Source organism: Callospermophilus lateralis, chromosome 2 (genome assembly GCF_048772815.1).
Source record: "Callospermophilus lateralis isolate mCalLat2 chromosome 2, mCalLat2.hap1, whole genome shotgun sequence".
Taxonomy (NCBI): domain Eukaryota; kingdom Metazoa; phylum Chordata; class Mammalia; order Rodentia; family Sciuridae; genus Callospermophilus; species Callospermophilus lateralis.
Genome location: NC_135306.1, coordinates 152,510,069 through 152,524,005, shown reverse-complemented (window position 1 = coordinate 152,524,005; position 13,937 = coordinate 152,510,069).

Sequence of the window (13,937 nt, the reverse complement as noted above, 5' to 3'; positions counted from 1 at the left end):
GATGGTATGTATTCCAAAGTAACAAAGTTTTAATACCAGGACTACTAATGTTGTAATTGGCCCATGATTTCAGTAGCAATATTTCCAGGCTTCAAATCCCATCATGAAGAACACTAAGTATATTTATATCTGCATATAGCCTAAAAATGAATCAATCACAGGGGGACAGCAAGTGTTCCTGTTACTGTGTATTCTTGGGCAAATCACCCACGTTCTCAGCTCATCTTTTTCTGCCTATAACTTTATAATAAGCTTCATTTCTGAGGTAAAAATACAGAAATAGAAAAAAATTCCAAGTTCATTTTATATATCCATCCACTAATATTAGGTAATAAGTTAGCAAGTTTTTTCTAACTCAAATATTTAAGCAGTGATTACGTGTATGGGACAATCATGTGACCTTGTGATGGTGAATGTTGTGTACCAGCTTGCCAGTGTCATAGAGTCAGACATTTGGGTCAGATGCATTTTTAGATATTTCCATGAGAATGTTTTTGGATGTCATTAACATGTAAATTGATGGACTTTGAGGTAAGCAGATCGCCCTCCATAATGTGGATGTACCACATCCAATCAGTTGAGGGTCCTCAGAGACAGAAAATGGATCTCCTCTAGGCAAGAGGGAATTCTGCAGCAGACACAGCCATAACCTTTAAACTGTAGTGCTGACACTTCCTTGAATCTATCTGCCCACCCTGCAGGTTTGGGATTTACTAGCCTCCATGAACATGTAAGCCAGTTCCTCAACGTAAGCCTCTCTTTCTCTCTCCATTTCTCTGTTTCTGTTTCTGTCTGTTTATCCATCCATCCATCCTATTAGTTCTACTTCTCTGACAAACCCTGAATAAAAGAGATATATGAATTGAAAAAATAAAAAAGATCATCCCTGTGGCCAGACAAGCCATGAAAGGAGAACTGAAAATTGAAAGAGAAGCCATCTGTACTATGTCATGTCAAACATAAAACAGATTAGCTGTGCAAATTCAATATTCAGTAGACATCACAAGCTATCTATTCAAGCTCAAAATTTTGTGATGTTAGTATGTCCAAATCATGTGTCTCAAGATCAAGGACAGACTGATCACCAACTCTACATGGATTCACATCTTCTAAAGCTATTACCAAGGTTGCAGCCCTGAACAGTGGGTACTTGGCTCTCTCAGGACCTGTAAAGATGTGTTAGGGAAATGTCTATCTAAAAGGAAACTGAGAGCATTTGTCCATCACTTCTTACTCTTATAGCCAACTAGTAATTTAAGGCACAAAGGAATTATAATTTTTCAAAGTCACTCAGTAGTTAAATGCAGAGTCCAGACTTGAAGTCAGGTCTTTTTGATATTGGAGTCTTCTCTTTCACACTTTATTATAGCACTGGCTGAGATTATAGCCTCATCAGGCAGGCATGGATTGACATACGAAAAGCTGTAGAAATTTAATGTATACAACTTCATGCATGTGGATATGAGCACACACTCCTGAAACTATCGCCACAATCAACACAGTAAATTTATCACCTCCAAGTTTCCTCCTGCTCCCTCCGTCATCGTCGTTGTTTTCCTTCTGTGGTAAGAGCATTTAACATAAGATCTACTCTCTTGACAGATTTTTCAATATACAATACAGTATTGTGACTCGCAGGCCTTGAATCCAGTTGCTTTTGAAGAACTACCTACTCTCCTACCCTATACTGTGTGCTCCTAGAACAGGACCAGAGAGATCTGGAGAGGGACAGAAGCTTAGCCTACCCTGGACTCTGCGTGAGGAGCTGTGGAATGGGGTTTGTGAGCTCTGAGCTATCTTTCTGTTCTGCCACTCGGTGGGTGATTTTATGTAATTTATACAATCTCTTTGGATTAATATGGTGCCTGAATCAGATAATCTCTAATTCCCAGCCCCATTTATATATATATGATATATATAAGAATATATATGATATATTCTGAATACCATTAAGAATCCCCACATAATTCCAAGGCCCTGCAAGACTGACACTCCTAGGCATCCTTGGAACTGACCCCTGGCCCACAGGAGAAAGAGCCAGCCCTCTTCCCTGTGGTTACACCTGCTATTTGCCCAAATATGGCATTTCTCAACTTGATCTCCTACCCACTGTTCCTGCCATTTATGGTTGTTTCTAAACATCAACGCTGCTCCCAGAGACTGGGATTTTCCACCTGGGAGATATTCATAGACTCTCTAAAAGGAAGCTTGGGGCAATAGAAAGAGCAGATGTTCTGTGACTCACCCTGTCAATTCACTCTCTGTGAAACTTGTTTCCCTCATTTCTAAGAAAGAAAGAGGTATCTACCTCTCAGTGCTTTTGTGAGAATTATGTGCAATAACCCATGGATAATACTTACTTAGCACAGTATTTAGCACATAGTATGAACCCAAAAAATACTTATTATTATTACCTTGGAGCAGGCAAAAATCTCAGCCTCTCAGGGATGTCAAAGGGCTATGAATGAGCATTGGAACTGTGACAAGAAAGCTACACAGATTTTCTTAAAATATTCAAAGAACTCACTTGATGACATTAGCAGGGAGCTTAGAACTTAAGAACTGAATTCTGTCTTGTCTTGTTCTGTCTTATCTTATCATCTCATCTTATCTATCATCTATCTCTCACCAGCACCAGGACTAAGGTTGGGGGTTGGGAAAAAAAAGAGGAGAGCACAGCAAGTGAGAGAGATGAGATTCAAATAGAATTGAAAGGACTGATTTGTGCACTGGAGGAAGAAGCTAAAAAGAAGACCAATTCCTAAAGTTTTCCCAGGAAAATGTGTTTGCATTGCAGAAGGTGGCAATCTTATGGAAGAAGTAATGGCACTGCTTACTCCTCTTTCACACAGACCAGGGTCCTGGGAGAGTGCATGACTGCTCCCATTTTCTGGAAGGGTTTCCTGGTAAGAGGATTTCTGGGTGCCTGGGAGGCTGAGTCAGCTCACAGAGATGGCCCGAGGCAGCCTGTGCTGTGAGAGGCCTCTGAAATTGGGAGTCTCAGGCAAGTGGTCACTATAATGAGAATATCTTTCCCAGTAAAACAGCGTCTCTAGGGACTGAGGACCATAAAAACACTGCCGTGTTCCCAGCCATGTTTATGTTGGCCTGGTCAGTGGAGGGCACCCATTTAGGTAGCCAATTCCCTTTGAGAGCCACAGTCAAGGTTGCCCAATTAATAGAACAGCTCCCATTCCCCAGTAATTTTATCTAGCCCCCATCTCTAAGCAACACATCATTTATCCCAGACTGGGTTGGTTAGAAATAAAAGAAAAACTTAAATTTGTTTCTGAGGATAGAAATTTCCCTAGCTTTTTTTTTTTTTTTTTTAAGATTTACACTCAATATATATTTACAACCAGATTTTACCAACATCACAAATTGGAGATTCTTTTCAACAGTAATCACCAATTCTCCTCCCTGATGTCAAAGTTCATGCCCAAAATTCTTTTATTTATTTTGTTGTGCTGAGGATCAAACACAGGACCTTACCCATGCTAGGCAATGTTCTACCCATGGGGCTACCTCCCCAGCCCTTATCCACTTCTTACTATCATTCAATAATAAACATTCAGGAATCATTTATAATGTTCAACATCCTGAAACACGAAGGAAAAGCAAAAATAAATGATAGTGGATATCAGATATAAAACAAAATTTATTAATATTGAACCTTCAGTGCCCCCACAGACAGATTTATGAGGTATAGTGGCCACAGAGGAGGGAGAAGTAGTTTTACTATAAGAACTAGGGAGAGACTCGTGAGCAGGTGATATTTAAAATGAGGCCAGTCTGGGGTTGAGGAAAGTAAATGGAGAAGCATAGGGACAATATAGAGGGAGGAAACAGTGAGATGAACTCTGACATTATAAGAGCTTTGATTGCCAAAGCACAGTCTGTGTCTTCCCCTGGTTTCCCTTAAACCAAAGCCTATGTGCTACTCTTCTGGAGCTCAAATCCAGTGACCAGATGTGAGGGATAGTAGAACTGAGGCAGGGAAAAGAGAAATCCAAAAAATAATGCATGATAGAGTTGTCCATCCAAAAGGCAACTGTGTTGATGCATATTGCAAGATTGCCTAAAATTTGTCTCAGAATTTTCTTCCTATTGAAAAGAAAGGAGAAGTCGTTTTCCCTCTTATACCCTGGTAGTAAAGAATTGCCCCACAGGGCACTAACTCCTGCCACTACCATGTTGCCTGTAAGCGAATATTCACTGGATTCCCATGTCCCCATGACTTAGCATCAAAGAAGAAACCCCAGGTGGAAGGGAGGAGGTGCATATTCAAGGCTGAGGTGAAACTCTGGCAGGTTGCACCTTGTTGGGTTGACCAGAGACTGCTAAGAACTAGTGGACATAACAGTGACTGCAATAAAAAATGTATATTCATGAATTTTAAGTGGTTTACAACTGTAACAGGAGCTAAACCAAAAAAAAAAAAAAGAAAGAAAGAAAAGAAAAGAAATAGTTTTCTCCAGTTTTATTGGGATATAATTGACAAATAAATATTATATGTATTTATAATATAAAACTTTTAGTTCTAATATACAGGTACTTAATGAAACGATTAGCACAGTCTGATTGATATATCAAGTTACATTTTTGTGGTGAGAACATTTTAAGTTCTACTCTTTTAGCAAATTTCAAGCATACAATGCACTGTAACTATAGTCACCATGCTGTACAGGAGAACTGTAGAATTTATTTATCCCACAAAATATTGAAACTTTGTATACTTTGAACACTTTTTCCCACCCCACTCTCCAGTCCCTAGCAACCACCATTCTACTCTCTCCACACTACCAACCAAGGGCTTATTTCCTGATGTTCATACAAATAGATACTATGGCACCAGTGTTTACAAAAGGAAAGAGCTTTATTATATGTAGGTGAACCAACATGGAGATGGGAAGCACACACAAATCTGTCTCTCCATTAGCCAGTGGTGAAGGAATTTAGATGGCCCTAGGGTTAGGGGAAATATAGGGCTAATTAATTGTAAACAGGAATCTCAGTGGAAAAGTCTGCACCTCCTGATCCTCATGGAACTTGTGGATAATTCTAGTCCATCTTAAAATTGTCAGCACTCCTCGCTTTTAATCCAGCTCCATGAGGCCCTGTTCTTATTCCTCAGGTTCTGCAAGTCTCTTAATGTCTTTTAGGTCAGGTCCTAGGCTTCTGCATCTGCATCTTGAAAAACATCTTGAATAATTTTTAGGAACAATTAAGTTGCCATTTTATGAATCAGTTTCATCTATTTCTATGAGTTTGACCTTTTCAGATTCTGCATACAAATGAGATCATTCAGTATTCATCTTTCTGTGCCTGGTTTTTATCAACATATTATTGTTTTGATTCATTCATGTTGTCATTTATGTCATTTATTCCTTTTAAAGGCTGAACAATATTCCTCTGTGTGCATATGTGTTTTACATTTTTATTATCAGTTAATCTGTTGATTGACCATTTGACAAAATATGATGCCATATTTTAGCTATTGTGAATAATACTAAAAGAATCTGAGAATGCAGGCAGCTCACTGAGGTACTGGTTTCATTTCCTATATATGGTAATTCTATTTTTAATTTTGGAGGAAACTCCAGGCTATTTTCCATAATGACTGTACCAATTTACATTCCCACCACAACTATATAAAGTAAGTGTCTCCTTTTCTCCACTTCCTCACCAACTCTAGTTATCTTTTTTATTTCTTAGAATAAGTACTCTAATAGATGTGAGGTGATGTCTCACTGTGGTCTTTATTTGAATTTCCCTGATGACTAGTCATGTTGACCACCTTTTCATATACCCATTGGCCATTTGTGTGTGTCTTCTTTTGTGAAATATCTACTCAAGACCCTTGCTCACTTTTTAACTGGGTTATTTGTTTTCTTGCTATTGAGTTGTTTATGCTTTATATATATTATGGATATTAACTTTTTATTGGATGCGTTTTCTCCCACTCCATAGGTCATCTCTTCACTCAACAGATTGTTTCTGTACAAAAGCCTTTTACTTTGGTGGAATTCCACTTGATTGTTTTTACTTTTGTCATCTATGCTTTTGATATCATATCCAGAAACAAAAAATATCACATGGTTCAACGTTGGGAAATTTTTCCCTGTTTTTTTTTTCCCTATAGTTTTACCGTTTGGGGCCTTAAATTCAAGTTTTTAATTCATTTTGAGTTGATTCCTGTATAACAGATGAGGTATGGATTCAATTTCATTTTGTGGATATTCAGATTCCCTACGTGATTTATTGAAGAGACTATTCTTTCCCCAGTTTGCATTCTCAGTAATGTTGTCCAAAGATCAACTGATCATAACATGTGAATTTATTTTTGGCTCTCTATTTTATTCCATTGCTTTGTATGTCAGCTTTAATGTCAGTATCAGGCTGTTTTGGTTACTATAGCTTTGTGTGATGTTTCTAGCTTTTTTCTTCCTGAACAACATTTTACTTTGGCTATTCAGGATCTTTTATGGTACCATAAGAATTTTAAGATTGTTTTTTTCTACTGTGATGAAAAATATCATTGGAATTTTGACAGGGATTTTATTGAGTCTATAAATTATTTTGGGTAGAACAGACATTTTAAAAATATTGATTCTTCTAAGAAATATGACATCTTTCCATTTATTTTCTCTTTTCATTTTGTTCATCAAGATATTTTATGATTTTCAATGTAAAGGCCTTTTACCTCTTTGGTTACATTTGTTCTTAACTTCTTTATTTGGGAGAATTTATAGTTTGGGTGGTCTTTTGTTCTATTATGTTTTGTTGTTTTTGGTTTGGGTAATGTTTCTTAAATCCAGGGTTTTATGTGTTCTATGCCCACACTCTATAACTAAGCAACAATTCCAGGCCCCTACATACTTATTTTTTTAAAGTTGTCAATGGGTTTCTTAATTTCTTTTTCAGGTGCTACACTGTTAGTGTATAAAATGCAACTGATTTTTATATGTTGGTTTTGTATCTGGTAATTTTACTAAGTTCACTTATTTGGCAAATTTTTTGGAGGAATGTTTAGGGTTGTCTATATATTAACCTACAAACATAGACAATTTTTCTTTTTCCTTTCAGATTCGGATGACTTTTGTTATCTTGTCTAATTTCTCTGGCTAATACTCTCATACTATGTTGAACGTAAGAGGAGAGAGTTAGCATCCTGGTCTTATTTCTGAGCTTAGAGGAAATGCTCTCAGCTTTTCACTAAAGAGGATGACATTAACTGTGGGCTTGCTATATATGGTCTTTCTTATGCTGGTGTAGCTTCCTTATGGACCATCAATATTCTTATATTGAGGTTGTACTTTTGTTTTGCAAGATGTTACCACTGATGAAATTGAGTAAAGGGCAATAGGATCTCTTTAAATTAGAAGTACATGAGCATCCACAACTATCTATACATAATAAGCTTTATTTTTATTTTTAAAAAATCATAAAGAGCTTTCAGTGCCATAATATGATATTCAAAAATTTTTTTCAGTAAGTGATAGACAATTAAAAAAGAAGTAAACTGGTGGAAAGGTAGTCTGCATGAAGCAACATGTTCATGTCTCTCTGATAGGGTATGCATATAGGAATGGAAATAAATAAGATATCAGGTGGGTTGGGCAGGAAGTTTAGGAAAGGCCCACTCTGTGTAAAATGGGAGCTATACCAAATTAATTACTGAGAGAAGAGTCAGCAAGTTGGGTAAAGAGTTTGAGAAAAATGGTAATGGTCTAAAAATTGAAAGGAAAGAATTATGAAGTAGCTATAAGATCTCAGCTCAAGCCTTTGATATAAATTTTCAATATTATGTGATTTTTCTGTAAGTTTACTTATCTCTTCATAAAGAGAAAGGTAACCAGGACAGGCCTCATTCATCCTGGGAGAGTGTTGCCAAAGTCAAAGACGAGAATATGTCAAATGTGCACATAGAAAGTAGTTCCAGGTGAATAGCCATGGTCTTGTTTGATGTAGCAAAGAACTAAGGTCAGAGCAATTATGGAAGTTCTCTAGAAAGTGAGGCAGGATGGGGAAAAAAAACCCTCACATGTGGTAAGAAACAGAGTGAAGTGTTTGAATCCAGAATTACTTGTCTGTAATTGTTCTTCCTTTGTCCAAATTCTCTCATTTTTGAACTGCTTGATTCAGTGGATCAGACTCAGGGAGGAATGTGGGCACAATCTGTGCTAGCTTCCTTCCAAGGATTCAAGTTTTCAGTCCTGGTTTCTGACCCAGAATGAGAGCTCCGAATTTATCACAGGGCCTTTGAGCCTTCCAGAACCTGTACCCTCTCCACTTCCTCTAATGCTCTTCCTGACTCCCTTAGGCTAGGTCAGGTCACCACTGGGCTCCGCACCACATCTCGCCATATCCCTGCCCTCTGCAAAAAAACTGCAAGTTCCTGTAGGGTTAATTCTGTGGTCTGGCTCAGAGGAGGCTTTAGGAATATTGTCTTTGGAGGATCTCAAATTCAGAGGGGCCATGAAGATAATAGTCTCCAAAGACAATTTAATTTGATGGAATATTATCCAGCCTATGATTCTGGACTCTATTTCATTTGTATGGTTTTATTTCTCCAAACACTTGACCCATGATTACAAAGCCAGCCTCAGCTTTCCCACTCCGCAGAGACCTGAGTAGAATTACTACTCTGTGGCTCACGCCTAGCCTTCCCTGAAGACAGGTGCTCTGCCAAGGTGCCCTGTGCAATGAGATAAAACTCAATCACTCTGCTATGCTCACCCTGGGCTCCTGCAGGATGTGAGTGTCAGGGCAGCCTGGAACAGCAGCCAAGGGTGAGTACCTGGGGCCTCAATTTCCCAGATGGATGGCTACTACATCTCAGCCTCAGATGGCAGTATCAATGGGAAAGTGCTGGATATAAAACAAAAGGAGAAGAAATACAAAATCAAGGACAATGAGAGAGAGTAGTCCTATCCCAAGAAGAAGGGCTGAAGGAGAATGCCTTCCAAATGTCCTGGAGTTTATAGTTTAGATATAAATTGGAATCCCAGACCATATCTTTGGGGAGAGATGCCCCTCATAGAGTAAATGAATGGATATGTGCAGTTCTCTTCCATTCTCTTCAGAGTGCCATTCTCAGCACTGATTCAGCATCTCATCTACCTTTATTTGGAATTGCATTTATCCAGAGATATTCCTGGTCATGTTCTTCCAGCTGGGATGCCCAAGGTGCCCCTCAGGTGGGAACTCTGTGAACCAAGTTGGGAGACCTTGGCAGTCTTGCCTTTCCTAAGGTCACTTGTTTTTAATATTGTGTATCTTTCCTTTCTTTCTGGCATCTCTGGGTCCACAGCCTTGTTAGTGAAGTTTTTTCCAGGAAATATTCTGTCTTCTGCAAGAATGGAAGATCCAGTTATTTATTTTGAAGTGGATCTGTGGTGTGACCTCTCTATAAGAAAGTAGACTATTTCTGCCAGTTTCTTACCACTCTTCCTATTTTCATCCATAAGCCATAATGTTGTTTGCATCCCTTATATCCATCCTGTTCTTTAAGAGTTAATGACTTTACATTTCACTTTCACTTAAATGAAATTTTCGAAAGAGTGGTGATAAATTTTTGTACAAATCTCCTCATTTGATTCTTTCCACTAATGTTACTTGTTATAGAGTTTTAATGTTACTATATAGAGAGGATGCTATTGATTTTACTAATATTTTACACAAAAAAATTAATTAAAATTATAGAAAGGATAAAATGGATCTTTGTAAACCTGTATGCAAATGCTATAATCATTAGCTCCTCACCACTCTTGTAGTTGTAAGTGTTCCAATTATTTTGAAATTAGTCTGTCACTGTGTCATTCTATAGGTTTAAAATGTTTTAAGATATTATAACATTCAACCTATATTTATTCACATTTCCTTGATTATCCTGTGAAAGTATTTTTCTTTGTTCATTTTTCACTGTTTTACATTTGGTTTGCTCAAAACAAGATCCTAACAAAGTCCACACATCTCACTTGGTTGATATGAGTCAGCTCTCTTTAAATCTATAGGTTTTTCCCTCTTCATTTTAATTTTATTGTCATTTATTTGTGGAAGAAACTGGCATTTTGTCCTCTCAAATTTGTTGGGTTTGTAGTGTGTGTGTGTGTGTGTGTGTGTGTGTGTGTGTGTGTGTGTGTGTTTGTGTTTATTGGTGCATATTATTTATACAGAATGGTGGGTTTCATTGTGGTGTATTTATATATACATTAAAAAAGTGATTTGAACAATTTTATTCCCCAAATCTCCCCTTCCATCCCTACCTCTCTACCTGTGACCCCCTTTCTCTACCCCTAATAGACTCCCTTCTACTTTCCTGGCATCCCATTTTTTTCTCCTGGTTTTTCTTTCTAGTTTTCACATATGAGGAAAAACATAGGATACTTCTCTCTATGTATCTGACTTACTTCACTCAAAACCATGGTTTCCAGATTCATCCATTTTCCTGCGAATGACATAACTTCCTTCTTCTTTATGACTGAATAAAACTCTATTGGATTTTTCTGATTCAATCTGCTAGTAACTTTTAACATTCCTAGTTGTTTGCTCTCTCCTATCTTTTCCACAAACTGGTAGTTAATTTGACTCAGACTTCTTATTTTGCTAAAGTACCCACTTTTATTATTTGTATTAGTTATAATTCTTCTATAAAGAGAAAATTTCCCTCGTCTGTTTTTTGTTTATATCATGTAGCAGTTTGTAGAATAAGAGCAGGCTATTTACCAGTGTTCATAGTATTGAATTCCTAGCATCACTGACCAATGCAGAGTGACTAATGAGTACATATTTAATGTGTTTCATTCCATTGCTCTATTATGACAACATTTTTACTTTTTTATTTGTAAGTAGTTATGACATGACAGCAGAATGCATTACAATTAATTGTACATAAATGGAGAACAACTTCTCATTTCTCTGGTTCTACATGATGTAGAGTCACATCATTCACCCAATAATACACGCACATAGGGTAATAATGTCCATCTCTTTCCACCATCCTTCCCACCTCACACCCCCTCCCTTCCCCTCACTCCCCTAAGCCCAAACAAAAGTTTCTCCATTTTTCCCTAGCCCCACCACCACCCATTATGGATCAGCATCTGCACATCACAGAAAACATTTGGCCTTTGCTTTTTGGGGATTGGCTTATTTCACTTAGCATGATAATCTCCAGTTCCATTCATTTACTAGCAAATGGCATAATTTCATTCTTATTTAAGGCTGAGAAATATTCCATTGTGTATTTATACCACACTTTCTTTATACATTTATCTGTTGAAGGTCATCTAGGTTGGGTTCTATACTTTAGCTATTGTGAATTGAGCTGCTATAGACATTAATGTGGCTGTGTCACTGTAGTATAATAATTTTAAGTCCTTTGGGTATAAACCAAGAGTGAGCTACCTGGGTCAAATGGTGGATCCATTCCAAGTTTTCTAAGGAATCTCTATACCACTTTCCAAAGAGGTTGCACAAATTTTCAGTCCCACCAGCAATGTTCGAGTGTACCTTTTCCCCCACATCATCACCAGCACTTCTAGTTGCTTCTGTTCTTGATAATTACCATTCTGACAGGAGTAAGATGAAGTCTTAGAGTAGTTTTGATTTGCATTTCTCTAATTGCTAGAGATGTTGAACATTTTTTCATCTTTTTGTTGATCAATTGTATATCTTCTTCTGGGGAGTATCTATTCAGTTCCTTAGCCCATTAATTGATTGGGTTATTTGTATTTTTGGTGTTAAGTTTTTTTAGTTCTTTATATATCCTGGAGATTAGTGCTCTATCTGATGTGCATGTGATAAAGATTTTCTCCCATTCTGTAGGCTCTCTCTTCGCATTATTGATTGTTTTCTTTGCTGAGAGGAAGCTTTTAAGTTTGAATTCATCCCATTTATTGATTCTTGATTTTATTTCTTGTGCTTTTGGAGTAGTGTTAAAGACGTCATGTCCTAAGCTGATATAATAAAGATTTGGGCCAATTTTTTTTTCAATTAGATGCAGGGTCTCTGGTCTAATTCCTAGGCTCTTCTTACACTTTGAATTGAGTTTTGTTCAGGGTGAGAGATAGGGTTTTGATTTCATTTTTCTACATATGTATTTCCAGTTTTCCCAGGACCATTTGTTGAAGAGGCTATCCTTTCTCTAATATATGTTGTTTGCATCTTCATCTAGTATGAGAAATACTGTTTTTATATGGGTTAATCTCTGTGTCTTCTATTCTGTACCATTGGTCTACATGTCTATTTTGGTGCCATTACCATGCTGTTTTTGTTACTAGAACCCTGTAGTATAGTTTAAGATCTGGTATTGTGATGCCTCCTGCTTCATTCTTCTTGTTAAGGATTGATTTGGCTATTCTGGGTCTCTTATTTTTCCAAATGAATTTCATGATTGCTTTTTCTATTTCTATGAAGAACGACATTAATATTTTAACAGGGATGGCCTCTTTCACCATTTCTATTCAACCTAGTCCTGGAAACTCTAGGCAGAGTTATTAGACAGAAAAAAAAATCGAAGGGATCTGAATAGGAAAAGAAGAACTCAAACTATCACTATTTGTTGATGACATGATTCTATATTTAGAAGATCAAAAAATTCTACCAGAAAACTTCTAGAGCTAATAAATGAGTTTAGCACAGTAGCAGGATATAAAATCAGCACCCATAAATCAAATGCATTTCTATACATCAGTGATGAATCTCTGGAAGAGAAATTAGGAAAACTACTCCATTTGCAATGACCTCAAAAAATAAAATAAAATATTTGGAAATAAATTTAACAAAAGAGATAAAAGACCTCTTCAATGAAAACTGCAGAACACTAAAGAAAGAAAATGAAGACGACCTTAGAAGATAGGAAGATCTTCCTTGTTCTTGGATAGGCAGAATTAAGGTTGTCAAAATGGCCATACTACCAAAAGCATTTTACAGATTTATTGATGACAAAATTTCAATTAACTTATTTGATTTTAAATACACATCCTTTTTACCTTAGGTTAGTGTTTATTTCCCAATATATGATAAGAATATTTATATAAAGATTTCCTTAATTTTTCAGAAAAATCTTATTAAAAATTGAAATATATTGTCAATTTTTTATACTTAATTCTCTTCAGGAATATATGTTATATTTGTAATTCTACTCTATTCAATGTATCTCATGTTAACTTAAATATTATCATCATTTTGGTATTATTTTGTTTATCCTTAATCATATTCTCCATAAATCTTAGTGTTTTAACTAGTGTGTCATTTTGTAATAAAAATATTTCAACTTCATATTGAATTTTATAAATTATTTTCTTTAGCACACTATATTAATCTTCATTTTCTCTCTTTATTATCAATTCAATTTTACCCCTTAATATAACACATTTTAATTTGGTACATGCTTTCTTTAATTTATTAGAAAAATTACATAGAGAAATTTCTTCTTTCTTTTAATAATGCTTTACCTCAAAAACTTACTTTGACATATTGTTACCTTATTTTGTCTCTTTTAGCTCTTAAAAAAATATGTCCATACAAATTCTATATTGGAACTTCTTTGCTCCTTGCCCATCTTTCTGACTGGACAAATACCACTAGCAATTTTACTATATGTTTCTTAAAATTCTACTAATATATACACAGTCTTCTATCCCATAGCCCAGATGACCAAAGCTTGTTAACCTCTCCATCATTCTGCTCCCACACTACAAAAAAAAATGGTCATTTTTACCATTTCTTCAGAGTAAGCTGATTACATTGCCCAGGTTTGGCATTGACTGTAAACTTCAGTGATCATAATAAAACTTTAGCTAACAGATCTATTATTCTGTCTTTGGCATGTTTTTAAGTATGTGCTAAGATATGTAAGAGTGACTGTTTCCCTTGGGGTTTTTGTTTGTTTGTTTTGTTTTGTTTTTTACTGACCTACCTTCAAGCTATTT